General features: G+C 42.1%; 1 long non-coding RNA gene across 1 annotated transcript in view; it reads right to left on the bottom strand.

The window, feature by feature from the left end:
- The window catches only part of LOC139029143 (uncharacterized), a 140050-nt gene that overhangs the window by 125926 nt on the left and 424 nt on the right, over positions 1-13700 (bottom strand). The window lies entirely within an intron of this gene.

The following is a 13700-nucleotide window of genomic DNA, read 5'->3' as shown; positions in this document are numbered from 1 at the left end:
CCCAACCACCCCAAAGAGAGACGATCACAGTGTCCAAAGAAGGGCTAGAAGTATAAGAATGGTGTCGTCTGCGTAGAGGTGGATCAGAGACTCACCAGCAGTATGAGAGACATCATTGATGTATACAGAGAAGAGAGTCGGTCGCAAGAATTGACCTGTGGCACCCCATAGAATGCAGAGGCGGACAACAGGCCCTCGATTTGAACACTGACTCTATCAGAGAAGTAGTTGGTGAACCAGGCGAGGCAATCTTTGAGAAACCAAGGCTATCGAGTCTGCGATGAGGATGTGTTGATTGCAGAGTCGAAAGCCTTGGCCAGGTCAATGAATACGGCTGCAAAGTATTGTTTCCTTATCGATGGCGGTTAGGATATCGTTTAGGACGCTTGAGCGTGGCTGAGGTGCACCCATGACAGCTCTGAAACAAGATTTGCATAGCGGAGAAGTATGGTGGGATTCGAAATGGCTCGGTAATCTGTCTGTGACTTGGCTTTCGAAGACTTAGAAAGGCAGGGTAGATAGATATACAGTGGGGAGAAAAGTATTTGATACACTGCCGATTTTGCAGGTTTTCCTACTTTACAAAGCATGTAGAGTCTGTAATTTTTATCATAGGTAACTTCAACTGTGAGAGACGGAATCTAAAAAAAAATCTGAAAATCACATTGTATGATTTTTTAAACTAATTAATTTGCATTTTATTGCATGACATAGTAATTTGAATCACTACCAACCAGTAAGAATTCCGTCTTCTCACAGACCTGTTAGTTTTTCTTAAGAAGGCCTCCTGTTCTCCACTCATTACCTGTATTAACTGCACTGTTTGAACTCGTACCTGTATAAAGACACCTGTCCACACACTCAATCAAACAGACTCCAACTCTCCACAATGGCCAAGACAGAGAGCTGTGTAAGGACATCAGGGATTCAATTGTAGACCTGCACAAGGCTGGGATGGGCTACGGACAATAGGCAAGCAGCTTGGGGAGAAGGCAACAACTGTTGGCGCAATTATTAGAAAATGAAGAAGTTGAAGTGAGGTCAATCACCCTCGGTCTGGGCTCCATGCAAGATCTACCTCGTGGGCATCAAATGATCATGAGGAAGGTGAGGGATCAGCCCAGAACTACCCGCAGGACTGGTCAATGACCTGAAGAGAGCTGGGACCAACAGTCTCAAAAGAAAACATTAGTAACACACTACGCCGTCATGGATTAAAATCCTGCAGTGTACACAAGGTCCCCCTGCTCAAGCCAGCGCATGTCCAGGCCCGTCTGAAGTTTGCCAATGACCATCTGGATGATCCAGAGGAGGAATGGGAGAAGGTCATGTGGTCTGATGAGACAAAAATAGAGCTTTTTGGTCTAAACCTCCACTCGCCGTGTTTGGAAGAAGAAGAAGGAGTACAACCCAGAACACCATCCCAACCGTGAAGCATGGAGGTGGAAACATCATTCTTGGGGATGCTTTTTTGCAAAGGGGACAGGACGACTGCACCTATTGAGGGGAGGATGGATGGGGCCATGTATCGCGAGATCTTGGCCAACAACTCCTTCCCTCAGTAAGAGCATTGAAGATGGGTCGTAGCTGGGTCTTCCAGCATGACAACGACCCGAAACACACAGCCAGGGCAACTAAGGAGTGGCTCCGTAAGAAGCATCTCAAGGTCCTGGAGTGGCCTAGCAGTCTCCAGATCTGAACCCAATAGAAAATCTTTGGAGGGAGCTGAAAGTCCGTATTGCCCAGCGACAGCCGAAACCTGAAGGATCTGGAGAAGGTCTGTATGGAGGAGTGGGCCAAAATCCTGCTGCAGTGTGTGCAAACCTGGTCAAGAACTACAGGAAACGTATGATCTCTGTAATTGCAAACAAGGTTTCTGTACCAAATATTAAGTTCTGCTTTTCTGATGTATCAAATCCTTATGTCTGCAATAAAATGCAAATTAATTACTTAAAATCATACAATGTGATTTTCTGGATTTTTGTTTTAGATTCCGTCTCACAGTTTGAAGTGTACCTATGATAAATTACAGACCTCTACATGCTTTGTAAGTAGGAAAACCTGCAAAATCGGCAGTGTATCAAAATATTGTTCTCCCCACTGTAGGTCTGCAGCAGTTTGGGTCAAGAGTGTCCCCCCCTTTGAAGAGGGGGATGACTGCAGCTGCTTCAAATCTTTGGGAATCTCAGACGACACGAAAGAGAGGTTGAACAGGCTAGCAATAGGGGTTGCAACAATTTCGGTATTAATTTTAGAAAGAAAGGGTCCAGATTGTCTAGCCGGCTGATTTGTAGGGGTCCAGATTTTGCAGCTCTTTCAGAACATCAGCTGACTGGATTTGGGAGAAGGAGAATGGGGAAGGCTTGGGCGAGTTGATGTGGGGGGTGCATGCTGTTGACCGGGGTAGGGGTAGCCAGGTGGAAAGCATGGCCAGCCGTTAGAAAAATGCTTATTGAAAATTCTCAATTATGTGGATTTATCGTGGTGACAGTGTTTCCTTCCTCAGTGCAGTGGCAGCTGGAGGAGGTGTTTCTTATTCTCCATGGACTTTACAGTGTCCAGTCATTTTTTTGAGTGTGTGTTGCAGGAAGCAAATTTCTGCTTGAAAAGCTAGCCTTGGCTTTTCTAACTGCCTGTGTATATTGATTTTAGCTTCCCTGAAAAGTTGCATATCACGGGGGCTGTTCGATGCTAATGCAGAATGCCATAGATGTTTTTTGTGTTGGTTAATTAAGGGCAGTCAGGTTCTGGAGAGAACCAAGGGCTATATCTGTTCTGGTTCTAAATTTCTTGAATGGGGCATGCTTATTTAAGATGCGTGAGGAAGGCATTTAAAAAAAAAAAACAGGCATCCTCTACTGACGGGATGAGAAATTCAATATCCTTCCAGGATACCCCGGCCAGGTCGATTAGAAAGGCCTGCTCGCTGAAGTGTTTCAGGGAGCGTTTGACAGTGATGAGTGGAGGTCGTTTGATCCCTGACCCATTACGGATGCAGGCAATGAGGCAGTGATCGCTGACATCTTGGTTGAAAACAGCAGAGGTGTATTTAGAGGGCAAGTTGGTTAGGATGATATCTATGAGGGTGCCCGTGTTTACGGCTTTGGGGTGGTACCTGGTAGGTTCATTGATAATTTCTGTGAGATTGAGGGCATCAAGCTTAGATTGTAGGATGGCTGGGATGTTAAGCATGTTCCAGTTTAGGTCGCCTAGCAGCACGAGCTCTGAAGATAGATGGGGTGCAATCAGTTCACATATGGTGTCCAGAGCACAGCTGGGGGCAGAGGGTGGTCTATAGCAGGCGGCAACGGTGAGAGACTTGTTTTTAGAGAGGTGGATTTTTAAAAGTAGAAGTTCAAATTTCTTGGGTACAGACATGGATAGTAGGACAGACTATCTCTGCAGTAGATTGCAACACCGCCCCCTTTGGCCGTTCTATCTTGTCTGAAAATGTTGTAGTTAGGAATGGAGATTTCAGAATTTTTGGTGGTCTTCCTAAGCCAGGATTCAGACACGGCTAGAACATCAGGGTTGGCAGTGTGTGCTAAATGTGAATAAAACAAACTTAGGGAGGAGGCTTCTAATGTTAACATGAATGAAACAAAGGCTATTACGGTTACAGAAGTCATCAAAAGAGAGCGCCTGGGGAATAGGAGTGGAGCTAGGTACTGCAGGGCCTGGATTCACCTCTACATCACCAGAGGAACAGAGGAGGAGTAGGATWAGGGTACGGCTAAAAGCTATGAGAATTGGTCATCTAGAACGTCCGGAACAGAGAGTAAAAGGAGGTTTCTGGGGGCGATAAAATAGCTTCAAGGTATAATGTACAGACAAAGGTATGGTAGGATGTGAATACAGTGGAGGTAAACCTAGGTATTGAGTGATGATGAGAGAGATATTGTCTCTAGAAACATCATTGAAACCAGGTGATGTCATCGCATGTGTGGGTGGTGGAACTGAAAGGTTGGATAAGGTATAATGAGCAGGGCTAGAGGCTCTACAGTAAAATAAGCCAATAAACACTAACCAGAACAGCAATGGACAAGGCATATTGACATTAAGGAGAGGAATGCTTAGTCGAGTGATCATAAGGGTCAAGTGAGTAGTGAGGTTGGTTGGGGTAACGGCGATTCAGACAGCTAGCTGAGCCATCGGTAGCAAGCTAGCATAGGATGGAAGTCTGATTTTAGCGACGGTAGATTAGTGGGGTTCCGTATGGTAGAGGGGATCAATCCAATTGGCAAAATAGATATAGTTATAGTGACCTAAGAAAAATTGTCCGGTAGATAGACCTATTCAGATAGCAGCCGTTAAGACAGCTAACGATTAGCGGGCCGCAGATGGCCGTTCAGGTAACGTCGCGACGGAGGGGCCAGTTGGATAACGCCCTCGGGCAGTTAGCGTCGGTAGTCCAGGCGTGAAGGCCCGGTGGGGCTCCGCATCGGCAGTAAAACGGGTCCGGATAGGTGATTGTAGCCCAGGAGTGGCTGATGGAACTCTTCAGCTGTCTAGCTCTGGAATAATTGATGTTTGCTCCGGGATCGACGTAAGCCAATAGTCACACGGATAGCAGCTAGCTAGCTGCGAGATCCAGGTGTAAATGTCCAGAGCTTGGGGATATGGAGAGAGAAATAGGTCCGGTATGTTCTGGTCTGAGTCGCGTACAAAACTGGCGATAGCTTTTCGAGCTAAAGGATAGCTGATGACCACAAACCGTGGTTAGCTGAATACTAACGTTAGCCAGTAAACTGGCTAACTTTTGGCTAGCTTCTGGTTAGCTTCTGGTTAGCTTCTGGCTAGCTTCTGGATAGCTTCTGACTAGCTTCTGGCTAGCTTCTATTGTGTATTTCAGATTTGAGGTAAATAATACTTTTTTAAATAATTGGTGAGGTGGGTTGCAGGAGAGTGTTTTGAAGTTGAGTTTTTGGAAAATAAAATATATAAAAGATATGCGAAGAAAGATGTAAATATATATATATACACGGGACATGACAAGACGAGGACATAGGACGTCTGACTGCTATGCCATCTTGGGACAAGATGATACAGGATTTAGGATTTTTGGACTAGGGGTAGCTCAAAACTTTGGCAAGATTTTGAAATTTGAAGTTCTGAATGTATGGCGAATATCAAATCTCAAAACAACTTTACCACAGTAACTAATGGCCACATTAAAGTTCATGCCAGGCTCCCTCCTACTCACTAAATTGAATTAAAAAAGTTACCATATACAGTATATATATAGCATAGGTCACACTGTTTGATGAAATATATGATTAAAATCATTTTAATGACAACAGAAAAGCAGTAACTGTCACGATCGTTGTTGTAAGAAGGCTCCGGACTGCAGACCGTCACTGGAGGCTCTGGACTGCAGACCGTCGCTGGAGGCCTGGTGCGTGTAGCTGGCACAGGGCGTACCAGGCTGGGGAGACGCACTGGAGGCCTGATGCGTGGAGCTGGCACAGGGCGTACCAGGCTGTGAAGGCGCACTGGAGGTCTGGAGCGTAGATGTTCTGTTCACACACGCACACACACACAAAAATCAGAACCATGGAGAAACGCCAATGCCATCCTCTTTCATGTTGACGAAACGGTCACTGTCATACAGTACAAGCTTTTATTTTTTGTTGTCCTAGGCTACCTGGCTAAAATGCTTGCTAGCTAGCATAACTTCCATTTATGGGCAACGTTAGCTAGTTAACATTAGCCTTCTACATCTAGCTACATATTGAACTTCCATCCTCTCAGGCCAGGGGCACAACAATGTATGAATTAATGGTTGGATCAGAATCCCAGTTATAATCATTGGCCTGTACAGAGAATTAAGTAAAACCACAAGTCCAAATCCCCATCTCCATCCATAGCTAATTTAGGAAAGGGACAATTTTAGCTAGCTATTCACCAGAGGACAAATTGAAGGGAAACTATGAAACAGGCACATTTATTTATTTTTTGTGGGGTGAAGCCTGGCTTCCCTTGGCATCCAAAAATACTCGCCACTGCAGAAAAGTTACTGGTGGTATAGCTTGTCTCAGGGAGGTTTTGTAGATACAGTATGTGAGAATGAATTGGGAAACCGGCCTTTCTGCTCCGGCAGCAGACCACTTTTCCAAACTACTGGATGGGTTGCATGGCGATATGCAGTTGGGAAAAGGAAAATAACGGACACTTGTCAAGGTCAAAGGCACGATGACAGGACTTCTCCTGTTCTTCCATCTCTCCTTTTACCGAGTAAAGTCTGAGAATAAAAATCAACATTCCCAACACCAGGGCTGCATTCCAAACATTTAGAAGACACACCCTCTCCCCCTCAGCCCTCAAATTAAGTGGACACTTCTGATGACGTCTGACACTGCAGGGCAAGGGAAGAATGAATTAATTTTAAATGGACCGCTCTTGCCCGGAAATGTGTCACTCGTTCATCCCAAGGGTGTGTTTTCAGTCATTATGGAACTGTTGTGTGCTTTATGTGCTACAGTCAATTATGATTGTATTTCATAGCTTGGCTAGAAGACAATGCATCCGCAGACATCCTATTATATCAGGTAAATTGAAAATTACAATGTATAAGTGTGATGTCTGGGAAAGTTGTGCGCAAGTTAACGTTTCCAAAAGCTAACCAAACAAAAACATCATTACTTTTATGATACGTGTTTGAGCCGTCATGTACATTAGTAACACAATTTCTAACTTATTTACATTCGTTTTTACTTACACTTGTATGTTGACCTCCATATTAATGTTGGTTTTAAGTTTTGGCTGACTTTTCTTAGCGAATATACAATCATCACGAATTGAATTATGGGGCATTTAGGCCCGGAGTAAACATAATTGTACACTCGCAAACTCTATAAAAAAACGAGGGCTGAGGGGCTTACAGTAAGTTGCCAACTTCTCTTGCTTGGCTAATCATTTGGACAGACAACAAATATGGCCGCGGGATTCCCAAGGGCATAGGATTCAGGGCCGAGGGCTGTCTACTTTGAGTTTGAAACGCAACCCAGGGCTAAAGACACACGAATGGCAGCTCTCGTCATCTTTCCGGGACAGTTTTGTTGACTAATACCGCAAACCAAGTCCCTCTTTACCTCGGCTTCCTCGCCCCAAGCATCCCCTGGAGGAATTGTGGAGGACAGGACTCAGCTCAAGATAGGAAGGCAACAGCCAGCATATTTCCCTTTTTCGGTATAAAAACTAATCATGTGAAAGACAAAAATAGTAAATGAAAATCCCAATAAGCCTTTGCCACAGTCGGAAGTTAACTAAATGTTTGTAAGCTATTTAACTATACACTGCATTTCACTATGCACAAGAAAGTTCCCTTTTCTCTAGCCTCGTAATTACCAGACTTCATTTGGACTTCAACATGAATTGCCTTGCATAAAAAGTACATCTTAAGATCGACAATGATTTTAGTTCCTGCATATGCTTTGAGGTGGTGGGGCCATAGATGGCAAAACATGGTTTCACATAAAAATACAAATAAACATTGTTATGCTTGGTGAAAGTTGCAATTAAGCCTACTTAAATTGATTTTAAATAAAAAACATGGAGGGCACACCAGTTAGCGGCAGTGGCTAGGCACACACCCCAGGGCACAGCGTTAATTGATGCCAACAGTCACCAATTACTGTAATCAAGGTGATAGCAGTGTTGTAGATGTGTCATGAGATTTTATTGTTCTGGTTAGTGAGAGCAACTTTCTGGTGAAACGTTCATAAGTCTACTCAAATGTTAATTAATGATTCATCCACAATGTCTGAAAATAAGGATGCTGAATTGATTTGATTGTAGCCTATGGACGTAAAAAGTTTAAAACATATTCCATAAAATGTATAAATCTTCCTAGACACTTTTGTTGAAATATGACGTGTATGAAATTAACAAAATAATGATTGGTAATGATAGTAAATTTGAGTTTCAGGAAATGCATTAGCTCTGTAGAAGTTACAGTACATTGCATAGCAGAGAAACACAATTTGGCCTCTCACTGGGGTGATAATAATGATAGGCTACTGAGGGGCTGTACAATGTTGCATTATTAAATGCCTTCTTATCCAAGGGGTCCAGCCTTGCCATTGGGCAAATACATTATGCATACAATTAAACAGGAACGTTTTATAAAATCTAATTAGCATTTAGTGGATTATTCTGCATCAAGGGTTTAGTTGGGGTACATTGAGTAATCTCTTCCAGGCTGAGAAATTTGTGAAATAACTACCTACTATTACAATGAGGGTTATTGTCAAAATTAATTTTAAATGCTTTTAAATATATTTGTTCCCCTATCCCTCATACATAGGGCATACTTTTGCATACAGTTGAATGTAAAGCAATGTTTACATAGGACCACTTCGAAATATTGTGGCGAGTGTTCTGTGGATTTGAAATAGCATTCTTACGCAATGAATCTATATTTATAGTAATCAAGCTTTTTCTTTGAGTGACACTTTCGAAATTCACGGCTTTGATTTGTCAAGGCAGAGCGCGTGTGCGCGTGCGTGTTAGCACGCCTCACTGCACCTTCTGCTGATGGGGATAAGTGTGTGTGTGAGAGCAGAGGCAGTAATGAGGCAGACACTTTCGAGATCACTCACTCTCAGATGCTAACAGCAACCAAAGGAAGGAAGGAGAATCGTTATACCGGTCACGGTCAGAGCGCGCCAGCGGATGACCAGCCTCCTCGCAGACAACACACGCTACTTCAACGACCAGCGGGTATGTGATATGCACGTGCAACACAGTTTTGGAGTGTCTTGGATGAGTTGTTTTGCTTTTTTACCTTAAAAGGGAAAGTGTCATTTTTACCAAAGCCTTATGCAAAGACAGGTGTTTGTGTTAGAAAACAGTGTCTTGATGTTTATCGGACAACTTTACTACATTTATTGGAAATAGACCTAAACCCCAATATAAGTGTTATTTAATGTGTAGTTTGATATATCCAGAGGAAAAATGACCTTTTCATCAAAAGCCTATCGCCTACACTAAAATGGGCATAACGTCCAACCCAAGTGAATAGACCAACACATGTGAATGGACATTGTTTGCAACAAAACTGCAGACAGAGGCAGCTGCAGTGCAGATGGGAAGACAATGAAACAAACCGACAACCTGAGACAAAGGACTATAGAAGTCAAGCCCATATGCCTGCTCAATATTTAGGTATGGGTAAATTTAGTTGAATGATATACATTAAGAATTTGCCACAAAATCATTGATAATGTTGAATAAAAACATATGCCATCGCTCTCATAAACCAGCTCACCCGTGAAAGTCAGTATTCCATGTCCATCCTTGTCTGAGGATGTCGGGAGATTTCGTGGAAACCGGCCACTAGGAGCAACATTTAGGGCTGTTACCTTCAAGTAGGTTTCGCTTTAGCTAGGGTGGAGGATAGGCATAAGAATCTGCTTCTGACCCCACATTTGAATCCAGCGATATAAAGTTGTTTGAGATTTTTGTTTTAACCATTCAGAGTTAATGCCTAAACGTCACCATTTTACGTTTGAGAAACATGGCTGAATGTCTAATTCTGACGTGCGACTGAGCGCCAGTTGCTGGGGATATGAACTCTCAAATGTGGTTTTAGAAAAAAAAGTTATAAAATTGAGTGATTCAAATGCATAATACAGACATGATTAATTCAACACAACATTTTCCTATAGGCCTATTTTTATCTGGAGTCTGCACTATTTGCTATGAAAAATAAAGAAATGGAAATGGAAAACAATGAATATTTTTGATGAAATGCATATTTATTCAGAGAAATAAATCAACTTCTACTCACCACTTTAATAGATATACCATTTAGATCCTAAGGAAATCGAATAGATGATACACTAAGACTTTTCTGTAATCTCAGTGAAAAATTGTAGAATGCACAGTAAAATACCTTAAGTGTTATACAGAATTAATGCTGAAAAGTACAGTTAACTCTAATTGGAAACCTGTAGAAATGACCAACATACTGCATTTCTTTACAGTAATAACTTATGCCTACTTCAAATGTTTAGTTTCAGGTGCCAACCTCATGCTGTCAGAACATTGAGGGGAAGGGGGAAAAAAATCCACCCCCAAATTGTTGTAATGATTAAGCTTCACTATACCACAGCCTCTGGGTGCCATAGTGAATAAACTGAGCTCAATAAACTGATTTGTGACTGCTGTTTGCACCATTACTACAGAGAAAATGGCTTGCTTCTAGCCCAAAGATATGACCCATATTATCGTGTTTTCCTTTCTAAATCTTGTTTTTACAGTATTCTACAATAAAACGGCAATGTACCATATTTTATTTACAGTAAATTGCAATGCCCTCTGGGTGATTTTAGGCTTAACTGGTAAATGATACCATAAATTCCAATGAAATAATGGTTTAACAGTATATTGCTTTAAAAAAGTACTGTATTATTATCTGACCATGTTGGTCATTTATGAAATTTGAACATCTTGGCCATGTTCTGTTAAAATCTCCACCCGGCACAGCCAGAAGAGGACTGGCCACCCCTCATAGCCTGGTTCCTCTCTAGGTTTCTTCCTAGGTTTTGGCCTTTCTAGGGAGTTTTTCCTAGCCGCCGTGCTTCTACACCTGCATTGCTTGCTGTTTGGGGTTTTAGGCTGGGTTTCTGTACAGCATTTCGAGATATTAGCTGATGTACGAAGGGCTATATAAAATAAACTTGATTTGATATTCCACCATACTGTAACGGCAGATTTCCTCCTCTTCGTCTGAAGAGGAGGTGTAGCAGGGATCGGACCAAGACGCAGCGTAGTAAGTGTCCATGTTTTAATATAATCCACTGAACAAGACACAATACAAAAAGAACAAAAGTGAATCTAACCAAAACAGTCCCGTGTGGCACAAACACTGACACAGGAAACAAACACCCACAAAACCCAGCACAAAACAGGCTACCTAAATATGGTTCCCAATCAGAGACAATGACTAACACCTGCCTCTGATTGAGAACCATATCAGGCCAAACATAGAAACGGAAAACTAGACACACAACATTGAATGCCCACTCAGCTCACGTCCTGACCAACACTAAAACAAAGAAAACACAAAAGAACTATGGTCAGAACGTGACACATACACAATACCTTACTGTCTTTTTGGATTGCCAAAATCCTTTTGACCAATAGGGTGCATGGTCTTGTTTCTTGCTCGTTAACATATTGAGGAGTGCCTTGTAAGAGGCTACAATTGTTGCACCTGTGAGTGAAAGTGCTGTAGTAGGTCCCCAACAATGGAATGTTTATAGGGGACAGATTGGCATGGCAGCAAGCCTCAAACCTATTTGCCATGTCCTTGGTATGTTTTACCCTGTAGTCACTACAAGTTTTGAAGCCTTTGTTATGGCCTCTAGAAGTGCAAGGGATTCATACATATTTGATATATAATACCAGTCAAAAGTTTAGACACATCTACTCATTCCAGGGTTCTTTATTTTTACTATTTTCTACATTGTAGAATAATATTGAAGACCTCGAAAGCATGAAATAACACATAGGAATCATGTAGTAACCAAAAAAGTGTTAAACAAATCAAAGTATATTTCATGTTAGATTATTCAAAGTAGCCACCCTTTGCCTTGATGACAGCTTTGCACACTCTTGGCATTCTCTCAACCAGCTTCACCTGGAATGCTTTTCCAACAGTCTTGAAGCAGTTCCCACATATGCTGAGCACTTTTTGGCTGCTTTTCTTTCACTCTGCGGTCCAACTCATCCCAAACCATCTCAATTGGGTTGAGGTCGGATGACTGTGGAGGCCAGGTCATCTAATGCAGCACTTTATCACTCTCCTTGGTCAAATAGCCCTTACAGAGCCTGGAGGTGTGTTGGGTCATTGTCCTGTTGAAAAACAAATAGTTCCACTTAGCGCAAACCAGATGAGATGGCGTATCGCTGCAGAATGCTGTGATAGCCATGCTGGTTAAGTGTGCCTTGAATTCTAAATAAATCATTGACAGTGTCACCAGCCAAACACCCCCACACCATCACACCACCACCTCCATGCTTCGCGGTGAGAACCACATATGCAGAGATCATCCATTCACAAAGACATGGCGATTGGAACCAAAAATGTGGACTCATCAGACCAAAGGACAGATTTCCACCGGTCTGTCGTATTTCTTGACCCAAGCAAGTCTCTTCTTCTTTTTGTCCTTTAGTAGTGGTTTCTGTGCAGCAATTTGACCATGAAGGTCTGATTTCACGCAGTCTCCTCTGAACAGTTGCTGTTGAGATGTCTGCTACTTGAACTCTGAAGCATTTCTTTGGGCTGCAATTTCTGAGGCTGGTACCTCTAATGAACTTATCCTCTGCAGCAGAGGTAACTCGGTCTTCCATTCCTGTGGCGGTCCTCATGAGAGTCAGTTTCATGATAGTGCTTGATGGTTTTTGCGACTGCACTTGAAGGCACTTTCAAAGTTCTTTACATTTTCCAGATTGACTGGCCTTCATGTCTTAAAGTAATGATGGACTGTCGTTTCTCTTTGCTTATTTGAGCTGTTCTTGCCATAATATGGACTTGGTCTTTTACCAAATAGGGTTATCTTCTGTATACCCATCTACCTTGTCACAACACAACTGATTGGCTCAAATGCATGAAGAAGGAAAGAAATTCCACAAATTAACTTTTAACAAGTCACATCTGTTAATTGAAATGCATTCCAGGTGACTACCTCATGAAGCTGGTTGAGAGAATGTCAAGAGTTTGCAAAGCTGTCTATTCATTACAGGCGTGTCCAAACTTTTGAATGATACTGTATTTATATTTGATATGCTGTAATATGAAAACACATTACCTAGCAGCCAACCTTCTTGCACCAATCCCATGCAATTAAAGTAAAATACTTAAAAAAATGTTTTTAATTCATTACAATTACTGTAAAAATATTACAGTAAGAGTTTTGGTACTATAAAATTGATAATGGTAACATGCTGTATTGTACATTTACAGCATTATACTGGCAGCAGAGTTTCCAGCATATTACGGTAATTATATAATACAGCTGTTTTTTAAATTTATTTCACCTTCTTTTACCAGGTAGGCCAGTTGAGAACAAGTTCTCATTTCCAACTGCGACCCCGCCAAGGTAAAGCAAAGCAGTGCGACACAAACAACATAGTTACACATGGGATAACCAAAGGTACAGTCAATAACACAATAGAAACATCTATATACAGTGTGTGCAAGTGAGGTAAGGCAATAAATAGGCCATAGTGGGGAAATAATTACAATTTAGCAATTAACACTGGAGTGATAGATGTGCAAAAGATGAATGTGCAAGTGGAGATACTAGGGTGCAAAGGAGTAAAAAAATATAACAATATGGGGATGAGGAAGTTGGGTGGACTATTTACAGATGGGCTGTGTACAGGTGCAATGATCGGTAAGCCGCTCTGACAGCTGATATTTAAAGTTAGTGAGGGAGATAAGTTTCCAGCTTCAGTGGGTTTTCTTTCTTTCTTTTTTTGCAATTCGTTCCAGTCATTGGCAGCAGAGAACTGGAAGGAAAGGTGACCAGTGAAATAGACTGGCATTGAAGCTCGTCTGGAGGTTTGTTAACACAGTGTCCAAAGAAGGGCCAGAAGTATACAGAATGGTGTCGTCTGCGTAGAGGTGGATCAGAGAATCACCAGCAGCAAGAGCGACATCATTGATGTATACAGAGAAAAGAGTCGGCCTG

This window comes from Salvelinus sp. IW2-2015, linkage group LG18 (genome assembly GCF_002910315.2).
Source record: "Salvelinus sp. IW2-2015 linkage group LG18, ASM291031v2, whole genome shotgun sequence".
NCBI lineage: Eukaryota > Metazoa > Chordata > Actinopteri > Salmoniformes > Salmonidae > Salvelinus > Salvelinus sp. IW2-2015.
Note: the sequence above shows the minus strand (reverse complement) of the source record. Positions and strands in the feature narration are given on the sequence as shown.